The 14508-nt window shown below is 33.7% G+C and overlaps 1 long non-coding RNA gene across 1 annotated transcript; it reads left to right on the plus strand.

The window, feature by feature from the left end:
* The first annotated feature begins 9633 nt into the window (after positions 1-9633).
* On the plus strand, positions 9634-11786 carry LOC139811366 (uncharacterized). Its single transcript, XR_011731619.1, has 2 exons — positions 9634-10729; positions 11355-11786. It is a non-coding gene; the product is annotated as an uncharacterized lncRNA (long non-coding RNA).
* Positions 11787-14508: the final 2722 nt, after the last annotated feature.

Raw genomic sequence — 14508 nt, forward strand, 5'->3', positions numbered from 1 at the left:
ATGATACAATAGCGCTAATAGCACGCTCTCCGAATGCAGCCTATAGACGGGTAACAATGGCCGCGTTCAGCAGACACAACTGTTGAGTTCGTCTTATCAACACTCTACGTTGATTGGTTGGTTCTAAAAGTAAGAGCCAATCACGTTCGACTGCTACTGAGCGGCTTGGTCTGCTGAACGCGCCTAATGGCCGCATTCAGGAAATACAACTGTTGAGTGAGCGGTCAGTGATTCTTTAATATGATTGGTTCTTACCTTTGGTTCTTCTCTGGATCTAAGTGTATGAATGGGCGCGTTCAGCAGAACAAACCGCTCAGTAGCAATCGAACGTGATTGGCTCTTACTTTTAGAACCAACTAATCAACGTAGAGTGTTGATAAGACGTAGGCTGCGGTCCACTTGACGCTACAAATGCTTCGAAGCATTCCTCTTCTCTTTTCTTTCAGGCTACGGTCAACGTGACGCTACAAATGCTTTGGAGCGTTCTTCTTCTCTTTCTTTCTTCATTGAAAGAAAAGAATGCTTCGAAGCATTTGTAGCGTCACGTTGACCGTAGCCTCAATGAAAGAACGAGAAGAAGGACGCTCCAAAAAATTTGTAGCGTCAAGTGGACCGCAGCCGAACTCAACAGTTGTGTCTGCTGAACGCGGCCAATCATAGTAATTATACTGAAGTTAGCTTTCAATCTTACCAACCTAAAACAACTTATGCTAGGTCTACAATGCAAGTCGTAAAGTCGTGAGTCGTAAGAATTGACCAATCACAGTCGATTATTCTTTTCAAATTCGATTGTGATTGGTCAATTCTTACGACTCACGACTTTACGACTCGCATTGTAGACTTAGCAAAAATTGTGCAGTGTAGACGGACGACCGTGTAGTCGGATGAGCCACAAGTAGGATCATTCTCAAGTCTAGAATGGGCATAATCGTAAAGGTCATCGCACACGAAATTGCATAGGCTGCATAAAGCCCCGGACACACAAATCGACGGAAGACGTAAGACGTAAATCGTAAGGAAATCCACTAATCAGAGTCGACTATTCCCCTCTTCTTCCCTCTTAAAGAGGGGAATAGTCGACTCTGATTGGTGGATTTCCTTACGATTTACGTCTTACGTCTTCCGTCGATTTGTGTGTGAAGGCCTTAAGCATAGCATAAAGCCCCTTGCACAATGCCAGGCAACAGGCAATAGGAACAGGGAATAGAAATCAGAAATCATGTATACATGCAGAATAAACAGTGACACAGGCAATAGACACAGAGTTTCCGTCACGTTGGAAATTCTGTGCCTATTGCCTGTTGCCAACCAATCATAGCATTCGAATTTTTTAGGTTGTAATTAACGATTTTTTGGTTATTTCCTGTTCCTATTGCCTGTTGCCTGGCATTGTGCAAGGGGCTTAAGACCGCTGGACCAATGAGCATCTTATGTAAATTAATATGGCAACTTTATGCTGGATGCTCATTGGTTTAGCGGTCTTATGCTACGCTTATGCTAAGCTATGCATTTTGTGAGCGATGGCCTTAAAGCGTGGAGCACTCATAAGGGCCCGGACACACACTTATGTACAACGCATAATGCGTAAGCATAAGAAAATTGATTGGTCCATACACATGTGCATAAGAAAATAGATCAATCAATTTTTTTATGCTTACGCATTATGCGTTGTGCAGAAGTGTGTGCTCTCCGCTTAAGAAAATTGATTGGTCCATATACATGTGCATAAGGAAATAAACCAATCAAATGCGTTATGCAAAAGTCTGTGTTTCCCGCTTAAGGGCACGGACACACACTTCTGCACAACGCATAATGCGTAAGCATAAGAAAACTGATTGGTCTATTTCCTTATGCACATGTGTATGGACCAATCAATTTTCTTATGCTTACGTATTATGCGTTGTGCAGAAGTGTGTGCTCCCCGCTTTAGCGTTTACAGGCTCTATGAACAGCGCAATAGTGAATGGTAGTGAATTGCGGCGTTTGAAGCAAAATAGTTTGGCGGCGGCAAAGTTCGCCGATAATTTTCTCTTTCAGCGGCGGCGGAATTGGCGGATGATAATTTATCGGCGGCGACGGCGAACGGCGGCGTTAATACATTTTTTTAAATCCTCCTGACTTAAAATAAAGTTCAATTTTAACTTTTCATAAATAATATGAACAAAAATAGCAAACAATAAATACTCAGCACTTGTTTTCAAAATACGATCACTTTATTAGCATTACTAATATCTTTTCTTTCACAAAAGAAAATAAAATTTATCTTAAAATGTTATTCCTGACCATCATACGTAACAAAAATAAAATGTAATTTACTGTATAACCATCCAGATATCAGACTTCTTTCTTTCTTACTTATTAAAGACGGTCTATTAAGTTGTATAAATAATATGAATAATATAACTTATACTTAATGTAAAACTTATTTTAAAATACATATAATCTTTTATTAATTTGAAATAATTATCGAGAATAAATAATATTTTATTAGATTTTGATTATTTTAACGAAGAACGTTTTGCTGTGATAAGCAAACCTGTAGAAGAAAATTCGCGTTCAGATGCTGAACTTGTAATCGGTATGGCATAAATGCAGCATACTAATTTGTACAAATTCAGCAGTGACAACTTCAATTTATATGTAAATACTTTTTAACTTCGACAAGAATAGGATCTTCAGAAGGAATAATGCTTGTTATGTTTCCCATCCAGCTCCAATCGTAATTTTTTAACTCCAAGAAGCTCACACGACTTATTAAAAGATAATCTGCTTCTTTATTAGATGCCTATTATGAAAAAGTAAAACTAAACATGCAATGAGAATCTAACTTATATATATATCATAAAAATAATAACCTTAATTATATTTGGTGATTAACATAGAAGCTGTTGCAAATATAAACTATGTAAGACTTTATTATATATACTAGGCTTAATTACAATTTTAAGCCTAGATTTTGTAAATCTAGATACTGTAAATTACCTAGACTAAGGTGTTGCTTAGATATATAGTTTATAAAAACTATAATAAAAGTTATCCCACACAGCACATAATATTGCAGAAATATTGCAGCAATATTATTTTTCCATTGCAATATTACAATGAAATGTATCAGAAATATTGCAGTAATATTACTGAGATATCTCAGTAATATTAAAATGTCCGCGAAAATAAATATCAGTAATATTACTGATATTTATTTCAGTAATATTGCGGTAATATTACTGCAATATATCAGTAATATTACGGTAAAATTACTATAATATTTGCGTGATATTTGTATAATATTGCTAGGAATTAAAAAACCATTTTAATAATTTTTATTAAATTTTATTAAATTATTTTTAATAGTATTGTTACATACAATTTTAAAATAATATTGATATTGTAAACGCAATAATTTTATTTGTGTAATATATTAGATAATATTTATTTAATATTGCTAAAAATTAAAACATTTTAATGAATATTATTAAATTTTATCAAATTGTTATTTTTAATAATAGTATTACATACAATATTAAGAAAATAATATTGATATTATCTTTCTATCTCTTTCTTCTTCAAAACTGCTCAATGCTACTCTGCACTGTATAAATTTCCACTGATAAAGAATGACGTAACACTATAACATAATACAAAAACTGTAATTATTATTTATATATAATTATACAAGGTGAGTTTTATTTTGTATGCCAATTATTTTCACTAATTATCTCAGAAAGTATTGGTTTATTGGAAAAATGTTTCAGATAAAAGTTGGAGGGTTTATAGAGGAATAATGGATGATCTTATTAGATTTTGAGTCTGGAACCCATGTTGAGCCCAGTAGGGTCCAAGTCAAATTTTTTAAATAAAAACTCCCTTTTTTTATTACATCATCTTTTTCTACTAATTAATATAAACAACTTTTGTCTGAAACATTTTTTATTTGCCTTATACTTTTTGAGATATTCAAAAAAAATTTGGTAATTTTTTTAATATTTAGCTTATATCTTGATAAATTCTTGTCGGAGGGGAAAATGATACAAGACTTTTTGACTTGATATGGTCTCAAGAATATGCTATTGTAATAATACCTTAATTTCTTTAAATATTTGTGTATACATTTTCTTGAAGCTTTTATGTGTACATAATTATTTAAAGAAATTAGAATACTATTGCAACAGTATATTCTTGAAACCAAATCAAGTCAAAAAGTCCTGTACGTACCACTTTTTACTCCGACGAACATTTATTGACAAACATCTATTGTAAGCTAAATATTGAAAAAAATACCAAGTTTTCCTTGAATATCTCAAAAAGTATAAGGCAAATAAAAAAATGTTTCAGACAAAAGTTGTTCATATTAATTAGTAGAAAAAGATGATACCATAAAAAGTGAGCAAGTAGAAACTTGCACATTGCTTCCTTATAGTTTTTAAGTGTGCAAGTAGAAACCTGCACATTGCTTCCTCTATATGAGGAAGCCTGTTTTTGTATGCATAATTATTAGTAGATATTTATTAATTTGGCTTCCTCATAGAGGAAGCAATGCAGGTTTCTACTTGCACACTTAAAAACTATAAGGAAGCAATGTGCAAGTTTCTACTGCTCACTTAAAAACTATGAGGAAGCAATGTACAAGTTTCTACTTGCACATTTAAAAACTATGAGGAAGCAATGTGCAAGTTTCTACTTGCACACTAAAAAACTATGAGGAAGCAATGTGCAAGTTTCTACTTGCACACTTAAAAACTATGAGGAAGCAATGTGCAAGTTTCTACTTGCACACTTTTTTTTATGGATAGAGTATTATTAAAGATATATTGATGTTGAATTTGGCAATGATCGGTGAAGGGGTTACCAATTTTTGCCTAAAAAGTGTACAAATCATACACGTAATCTTATATATAAGATATCATTAAAGGGAGGTTGTTTCGAATTTGGCGAAGATTAATGAAAGGGTTATCGATTTCTGCCTAAAAAATGTATAGGGTAGACTGAGGCAAATCGGATTACTAATTAGCACAATAAAATTGCTTGTTTAAAATAAAATACTAACGAAAATTATCTTACAACTTATATTAATCCGATTCGCCTCAATCTACCCTAAGTTATTTGATGGATAGCCAATCCTCAAAACCGATCTTCAAAAAATTTAAATTCGACGTTTTCGAACATAAGCAACACATTGGCATCGAAAACTCAAAAAACAATTTTTACTTCGGTCTTTCCTACCACTATTTCATATATGATTCTTTTAAATTCAGTTGATTAAACTTAGCTTTATATACGATGATAAAATTATGGACCTTTGATCGCGTATAAAAGCTGGGTCTAATCAACCAATGGCATCGAAAACTCAAAAAACAATTTTTACTTCGGTATTTTCTACCCCTATTTCATATATAATTTTTTTACATTTGGTTGATTAGACTTAGCTTTATATGCGATCAAAATTATGGACCTTTGATCGCGTATAAAGCTAAGTCTAATCAACCAAATCTTAAAAAATTATATATGAAATAGGGGTAGAAAAGACTAAAAAATATAATAAAATTAGAAATAGATTGATATCTTTAAATTTGCGGAAGTTAGAGCAACCACGGACATTTCTAAAAAAATTCAAATTTTTTTTAAAAAAGAACCTCTTTTTACCGATCATCGCCAAATTCAATACCAACCTTCCTTGAATAATACTCTATTGATTAAAAAAAAAACAACCCGATATCTCAATATTTGCGGAAGTTAGAGCAACCACAGACATTAAATTTGCACATACACACACACATACGGACATTTTTTTTTAGGCGATATTTCGACGTTTTACAACAATCTGAACATATTGGCAGAAAAAACTCAAAAACCAATCTCTTCGTTGGTTTCTTCTACCCCTATTTTATATATAATTTTTTTTTTAATTTGGTTGACTAAACTCAACTTAAACGCAATCGAAGGTTCATATACGAAATTCACGAAAACAAAGCTTCCTCTATAAGGAAGCAAAAGGGGGTTTCTATTTAAATAATTTGACTTGGATCCTATTAGGCTTAATAACACAGGTCCCGGACTCAAAATCTAATAAAATTGTCTATTGGTCCTCTTTGAACTCTCCAACTTTTATCTGAAACATTTTTCCAATAAATCAATACTTTCTGAGATAATTATAGCGGAGATGATTGGCACACGAAATAAAAATCACCCTGTTTATTTCATACATAATTACATATTAAAACTACGAGGTTAAGTATGACGTGTTCCGATATTCACTGTCTATACTGAAAATCTATGGTTAATATTATATACATACACTTTAGATTTTCAGTACTGGATATTAAAATATTGGAACGCAGTTTATACCAAGTTTAAATTTTTCTTACTTATGTATCTAATAAATGAAGCTGTCGCTCAGATGAGTTTGATAGAAATCAAACTGCTTGGTGCTGCTCTGCGTGAACTTCCACTGATGGAAAGCAATAATGCAACATTGCAAGTATTACTGACTAAATACTTAAAATCTCAGTGATTTAATACTGTCAATATTTATTTGGGAAATACTGGGAAAATACTGGTAGTGATAAATATTATAGGTAGTGATTAATACTATACAGAACTACTGGTGCTTAGTATTGAATTACTCACCGATATTTCGATTTCTGATATTTACTCGGCATAAAAAAAATTATTTTTTTCGAAATTTAATTATTATTTTATAACTAAATTTGTTTCTTAAGATGCAGTCTATAATTATAAATATTTTCTGGTATTTGAAAAACACACTTACCTTGGTGGGATTCGAACTCGAGACCTCTGGATCGTGAGCCAACTGCCTTACGTGGTAGACTACTTCTTAATTTGATGTAAGTGTTATATATAGTCTACATGTGTCATAACCAGCGCAAATATATAATTTTTCAAAAATCGTCTTAAGAAACAAATTCAGTTTAAAAAGAGTAATAAAATTTTGAATTGGATATAAGAATGATATCCGCAGTACTATTTCAAAACTTGTACACTTTTATCACGACGAATTAGTACAGACCTTCATATAAAATGTATTTGTGCCTTACTTTTATCTCTCTTCCTTAATATTATCAGGAATTACCCATTATAATGTTTCTATACAAATTGTAGTACTGGTCAGTGATTAATTTCACATGGAATATTTAGTTCAGTACTTGAGTATTAACATTAAAATACTGGCCAGTGATTTATTACACATGGAATCCTCGGTCCAGTATTTCAGTATTAACATTGAAATTCAACACAAGTAATTCAACACAAGTATTTATTACACAAGTATTTATCACCTAGTATTAAATGCTTTCTCATCAGAAATTTAATACTAAGTATTCAATACTCGTCCTGTATTAAATACTACTTTCATAAATTACTGACCAGTAATAAAATACTGTGCAATACTTGAATCACAGTGATTCAAGTACTAATAAATACTTAATTTTAGTATTATTAATACACAAAATAAGTATTTATTACTAACCAGTTAGTAATACTTTTTTGTAAGGAACATAATACAAAAACAGTAATTATTATTTACATCTAATTATATATTTTAAACATAAAAGTAGGTTAAGTATGAATCTGTATTGTGATATTCACTATCTATGTATACTGAAAATCTGTAGTTGATGTTACACGTATACTTTGGATTTTCAGTATTGACTATTAATATTGGAAAGTATGGTTTATATCAAATTTAACTTTTTCTTACTTACATATCTAATAAATAAATCTTTTACTTTTCTATCAAACTACTTGGTGCTGCTCTGGACTGCATGAACATCCACTGATGGAAAGCAATACTGTAACATATAGCATCCCTAACAGCACGATATATTGCAGCAACATTGCAGCAATATTGCCACATTGCACTTGCAGTGTAAAATTGCAGCAATCTTGCAGCAATATTGCCACATTGCACTTGCAGCGTAAAATTGCAGCAACATTGCAGAATATTGCCACATTGCACTTACAGCGTAAAGTTGCAGCAACATTGCAGCAATATTGAAATACAATATTGTGGCAATCTTGCAGTAATATTGCTGCAAGGTGGCATTGCAACATATTAAAAGACATATATATATATATATGTAGGTCCGGAAGTATGTTCCGGGACTTTTATTTTTTTACATCGGTATATTCCAGGACATTTGGCAGTTTCCAGGACTGTCCTGGAAAAAATTCATGTCCTACGGCACGTTTCGGGACAATTTTTTGAATCTGATTACATATATATGCGTTATATTCCAGGACTGTACATTTCAAAAAACGTAAACAGTCCCGGAACATACCTCTAGACCTACATATATATATATATATATATATATATATATATATATATATATATATACACATATACGTACGTATATTATACAGGGTGTCCGAAAAATCGCCTACTCCACTTCGGGAAGTGATTCGGGACCCAAAAACAAGCAAAAAAGTTCATACAAACATACGTCCGGAAATGAGCCGTTTCCGAGTTATAGCCACTTTTATGTTCAAAAATCGTAAATTTTTATTTTTAATTTTTTTTAATTACAATTACCAAATTCTCTCAAGTTTCTTGTCTACATTTCGAAAAGACGCTATTCCCGGTACATCTCGATTTAGAAAAGACTGGATGTATAATCTTCTTGCCTCGGCAGCATTACTTTGAGCAAGACCATACATAAGATGCATATCAGCTAATTCATTAAAACTTAAACGATCCATTGATATGAATACGGAAAGATTAGATACAACCTAAAAATAAGGTGTTGTTAAATAATAATTTGAAACTTATTGAAAAGCCGTGATTTACTTACTGATTTTGAATAGGCGTGAAAACAACTGATTTCAAGTAGCCGTGAAAACAACTGATTTTGAATAACCGTGAAAACAACTGATTTTGAATAGCCGTAAAAACAACTGATTTCAAGTAGCCGTGAAAACAACTGATTTCTTTTAAAAGTAATGTAATCGTATTTACAAATATTAAAAAATTGAAAAAAAATAAAAAAATTAAAATTAAAAAAATTAAAAATATTTAAAAATAAAAATTTTTAATTTAAGAAATAATTAAGAAAGAAGGATGCCAAGCGGATTCTAAATTACGATTTTTGAACATAAAAGTGGCTATAACTCGGAAACGGTTCATTTCCGGACTTATGTTTGTATGAACTTTTTTGCTTGTTTTTGGGTCCCGAATCACCTCCCGAAGTGGAGTAGGCAATTTTTCGGACACCCTGTATATTATATGTACTAATTTAGTAGAATGCATTTACGTACTGCTTTTATGTACATATAATAAATATAATGTCAATATTAAAAATTTGTGCAGCTATATACTCTTTTTAAACTAAATTTGTTTCTTAAGATAATTTTTGAAAAATTATATATTTGCGCTGGTTGTGACATATGTAGACTATATATAACACTTACATCAAATTAAGAAGTAGTCTACCATGTAAGGCAGTTGGCTCACGATCCAGAGGTCCCGAGGTCCCAAGTTCGAATCCCACCAAGGTGTTTTTCAAATACGAGAAAATATTTATAATCATAGACTGCATCTTAAAAAACAAATTTAGTTATGAAATAGTAATAAAATTTCGAAAAAAATAATTTTTTTTTATGCCGGGTGAATATTGGAAATGTAGTGCCACAACATTGCTGCAATATTGCAGCAAAATTGCGTTACAACATTGCCACAACATTGCTGCACATTGCAGCAATATTGCGCAGGGTAGGACATAGATAGATTGCTGCAGCATTGCAGCAATATTGCATGCAATATTGCAAGCTTGCCGTGCTGTTAGGGAGGCCACTGGATAAATCGAGGCGCGATGCAATGTAATGTCCGTAGGTTACATGTCTTATGGCTCTAAAAGCTGTTGCTTTGCCCACTCCAAATTTGACGCAAATGGATCTACAATAAGCCACATTATAGAAAATAAAATAACTGTAACGAACAATGTAACGATAGTGGTGGTTACACGCATACAAAATAAAAACAGTGTATATAAGTGGAATTTTACGTACTACCTGTACGAATCGGGAGTAGCCATGAACCACAAAGCAATATACAGTTGTTTTTCTGCTGAAATGCGTTTTGTTCAGAATCTAGTATTTATTCGAATTGAGAGTAAGGACGAGCAGAGCTACCTGGGGTAAAACAGAGCCATGAGCAGAGAGAAATCTATAGATAGATTTATTTGTTATCGACCTCCCGTAAGCGCGCTATCTATCGGGCAGCGTTTCTGTTGTTGTCGCGCTGCGAGGCATCCGTCCAATTTAACGCATGCGTCGTGTTTTTTTCTATATTCGTGCGCAACGCTGACGCGCAGGCGTTCCCTGATTTTACCGCGCAAACAACGACGATCTCATCGTCACTTCTTTTCGGACGCTCAACGAGTGAGCATATATCATTTTGCTTAGATATTGCGTAGATACGCTACTTCTATATATTGGTAGAATCCTTAATATCCCGGCTTCTGAGGAAGCAGAGCTGTTATATACAGCTACATTGCTGATTTGAGAAGACGAAACCTTGTCTCTGGACTTTCTGATTGCTGAAGGAGAAAACGAGGGAATTCCGATAGTAAAGACGAGGGCGGCCATTAATCCCGAGATATATTTTTTGGAAGGACGAGGATCCCTTGCGTCATCTTTGTACTTGATAAGTATACTTCTGATGAGAGAATTCCAGTTATTCTATTCTGGAACAAGCCTAATTTTGGCTAATTACAAGGTAACCTTATCATTTTATTTGGTAAAACCGTTCTTGGGTTGACATTATATTCAGGCTTTACACAGCCTAATCCTCGGATATTGGTTACTGAGAATATCGAGATTTTCACGATTCCATTTTGTGGCGCGCATAAATTAATACGATCGACAGGCCTTTTCTCGAGAGCTCAGTTCCTTCGTGAACTTTCCAGAAGACGAATAGTATAAGGCTATTTGTGCTTCTATCCGTATAACACATAGCGTGTTCGGCGCGTGACAACGGAATATTTAAGGTGTGAAACATCGCGTGATTTGAGCGTGATATACCGTGTTAAACTAGTACGACATTGCGTATCCTAAGCATATTACATAGCGTGTACTAAACGTAACTAAAGTCAATATAGATATTATTATCGGATGATACAAATAGTAAATACTGTCGAAATTCTCAGTTCGAGAAACTATATTCCTTTATTAACCGTAATTATTATTATTCTATTTCTTGCGTGTTTTTCTGTATATATTTTGGTAATAATTTGCGATATTAGTCTATATTCAACTTATACAAGTTTATCCAGGTCAATAATGATTGAAGTACCATACACTATTATAACATATCGAATTCTAAACATGATCTTTCCTTTCAGAAATTATATTCTTATTCGACGTTCTATGCTGAAACATTACTTGAACTTAGTAGTTTGATTGGTAAAAGAAAGATTAAATATCTGATAAAAAGTAACAGAGAAAAACTTCAATCATAAATAACAACAATTCAATATAATCCTTTACTGCATTGTTCTGGTATGATTTACGTTCTTTGCATATGTTTATGACTGTTTATTATATTGTGCATTAATTTGATTTCATGTAAATTACTTTGATATTGTCTAATTGAGATAAACATTAATTGCTGCATTCTTGCACAACCGAATGTAATACTTGATTTTGTTATAAAATGATATAAACATTGTACTTTTATTTTATGAATACTGGTAAGGTTTTTGGCAGTTTTCCTTACCCGTGCAACGAATGTTGGTATTCGATGAGATTCTGCCAAATAAAGTATAATTGATTCATTAAGCAATTAAAGCATCGTTCTTTCCTTCCCTTCGAATAAAAGGTTTGATACTCAGTTCCTATACACGTTTTCTGCCAGTTGTGGTATTTGTCTTATTGAGGGCTGGTCCAATTAATGATAAAATCATTTCAAATGTTACCGGAAACATTCTAGAATGTTAATGGATAATATTTCAACTTTATAACTTAATAACGTTTAGATTGAAATGCTTACCTGAAATGCTCTTTAAATGTAATATTGGAGTAATTGGGAATTACGCGATCAACATAATCTGTAATTTTTTCGGTTGCAATCATTTTTCCACGTACTTTACTTCCCAATATTATAGTATACAATACAATGTTTGCATATCCCTTAAGGAAATGTCTTCATCTTCAAATTCACTCTCGCTCGATTGCGAGCTATTACTTTCATCATTTTTGTTTAAAAATATCAATGAAGTGATTGATACTGTTAATAGTCTCTTGACGTTTCGTTCGGCGTCCATTTTAGTATTCAGCTCACTTAGTAGAGTGTAGAGGCAAATTAGACAAAAAAAAATGCGTTATCTCGGAACCGGTTAAAACTACTCGGATTTGAACGTTTTTTTTTAGTGTAGGTAATTAAAAACACTACAATGTTTATGGGTTAAAAATTGACGCTAATTGTTTATTTAATAAATTTTTATTTAATAATTATTTAATAAATTAAAGAATTTGTTGCACGACTCTTTTTGGTCTTAAAATATTCTATGGACCGTGCCCTATCAGAATATGCAACTTAGGATTTTGTTGCTCGCTCCTAACTGCAAATAAACAAATTAGTTATCTCCGCGTCGACCGTTATCTAATACGACTTCGATGGCTAAAAACTAACTAAAAGAATTTGTTGCTCGGCTCTTTTTGGTCTTAAAATATTCTATGAACCGTGCCCTACCAGAATATGCAACGTATGATTTTGTTGCTCGCTCCTAACTGCAAATAAACAAAATTTTTGCTCGGGCGGCGCCGAAGGTAATGACCGCGGTGCAAAAGCAACACGCCACGAGGGGACTTGGGAAACTTTTGCGTGGGCGACGCCGGAGGTAACGACCGAGACGCGAAAGCAACACGCCGCGAGGAAACTTAGAAAATTTAAAATATTTTTTAAATATTTTGGAACAAGATTATAAAACAATATATATATGTAGATTTAAATTAATATTTTAAAAATATATTTCAAATATTTAAGAAAATATTATCTGGATGGTAAAAAAAAACATTTTAAAAAATATTTCTAAAAGATTCTTAAAATATTTTTAAAAATGTTACCACAAAATATTTTTAAGCCATTTTAAAATATTTCTAAAACCATTTTAAAATGTTTCTTGCAATATTTTTATAGAAATATTTAGACATAATTTTTGAAAATATTTTGTGCTGTATGGGAGGGGAATATCACATGAACAGAGTAAATAATTATGATCTTGTGGTATTAATGCGATGATCGTTCAGCACGGTCGCACGGCGGATTTAATCATTGCGCACAAAAATCATTGAACGCGGAGCTACTTGGAGGTCCAAGACCCGTGCCGGGACCCATGGAAGCAAGACTTGAACCAAGATTTCCAAGAGAGTCCACCTGCTTTGAGGAAAATAGTTGGCTTCCCAAAGTTGCCGGATTGAACGGTTCTAATCCTCGATGTCTCAGGACTCCTGGCGGTGGTGGTCTGTTCATGGTGCTCTTACTCAGCATGCCAATATTCTGCACCATTGTCATTATTACCTCCGAGAGTTCTTGGGAGACACTTCCGGCGCAAACTTGTAAGCAAGCCAAGATTGTAGTGAGTGTTTCCTGCTGCAGTTGGCTTGCCTCTGGAACTGTAAGATCTTGCCTTATACCAGGGCCCATGACTTGAGAGCATCTCGTTGTAGGAACTTGACACATGCAGCGACAAAAACTTCACCGTGATCTCTGATCTTATCCGTTAACCATTTTTCCAGTTTTAGATACTCTCGTCGAAAGGCCAAACAGGCGAGATCAATGACAAATGGAAACGACTGCGAATTAAGTAAAGCGGGGAGCGCTTTCAAATCTTGCGCGACATTCAAGATTCGCGATAATCTCGTTTGATCATGATCACCACGCGTATACGATTCTGCCATAGCATGCATCCACCTTAGAAAACGCGAAATATTAGAAGGGGATCTTTTTTTTTTTTTTTTTTTTTATTCAATATAAAGAAAAGACCGTGGGGGTACCCATGTGGTCAAAACCGAAATCTAAATTGTATCACATCAAAACAAGACACTTCGACCAATTCAGCATGGCCGCCTCAATAAAAGCGACCCAAACAGAAGTTAACTGCGTAATGAAACTCGTGAACTCGCATAATCCCGAACTCGAAAATGTGCAAGTGTATGAATGTCTGTGTATTTGTTCGTGTATGTCCGCGGTGTTTGGAACTCGGTATTGCCGTAGGTACGTTAAGCCCAAGGAACTGCGCGGATCACTTCCCCCTGCGGCCAGAAGGGGATCCGTTGGTCGGAGATCCTTTATTTTCACACCGGCGCCGATATACACGCGATGATACACACGCGACGATCTGTAGGACACGACTGCCGATCCTTGACAAATAAATTAATTTCGAACGTTACACAAGTTTTGCGCACGTGTTTCGAATGGGCGCGAGTTATGGGTTTATTTAAACGCGCCTGAAACTTGTCAGGTGTGGTTGACAAATTGGCAATAGGTCAACACGA

Source organism: Temnothorax longispinosus, chromosome 1, assembly GCF_030848805.1.
Source record: "Temnothorax longispinosus isolate EJ_2023e chromosome 1, Tlon_JGU_v1, whole genome shotgun sequence".
Taxonomy (NCBI): domain Eukaryota; kingdom Metazoa; phylum Arthropoda; class Insecta; order Hymenoptera; family Formicidae; genus Temnothorax; species Temnothorax longispinosus.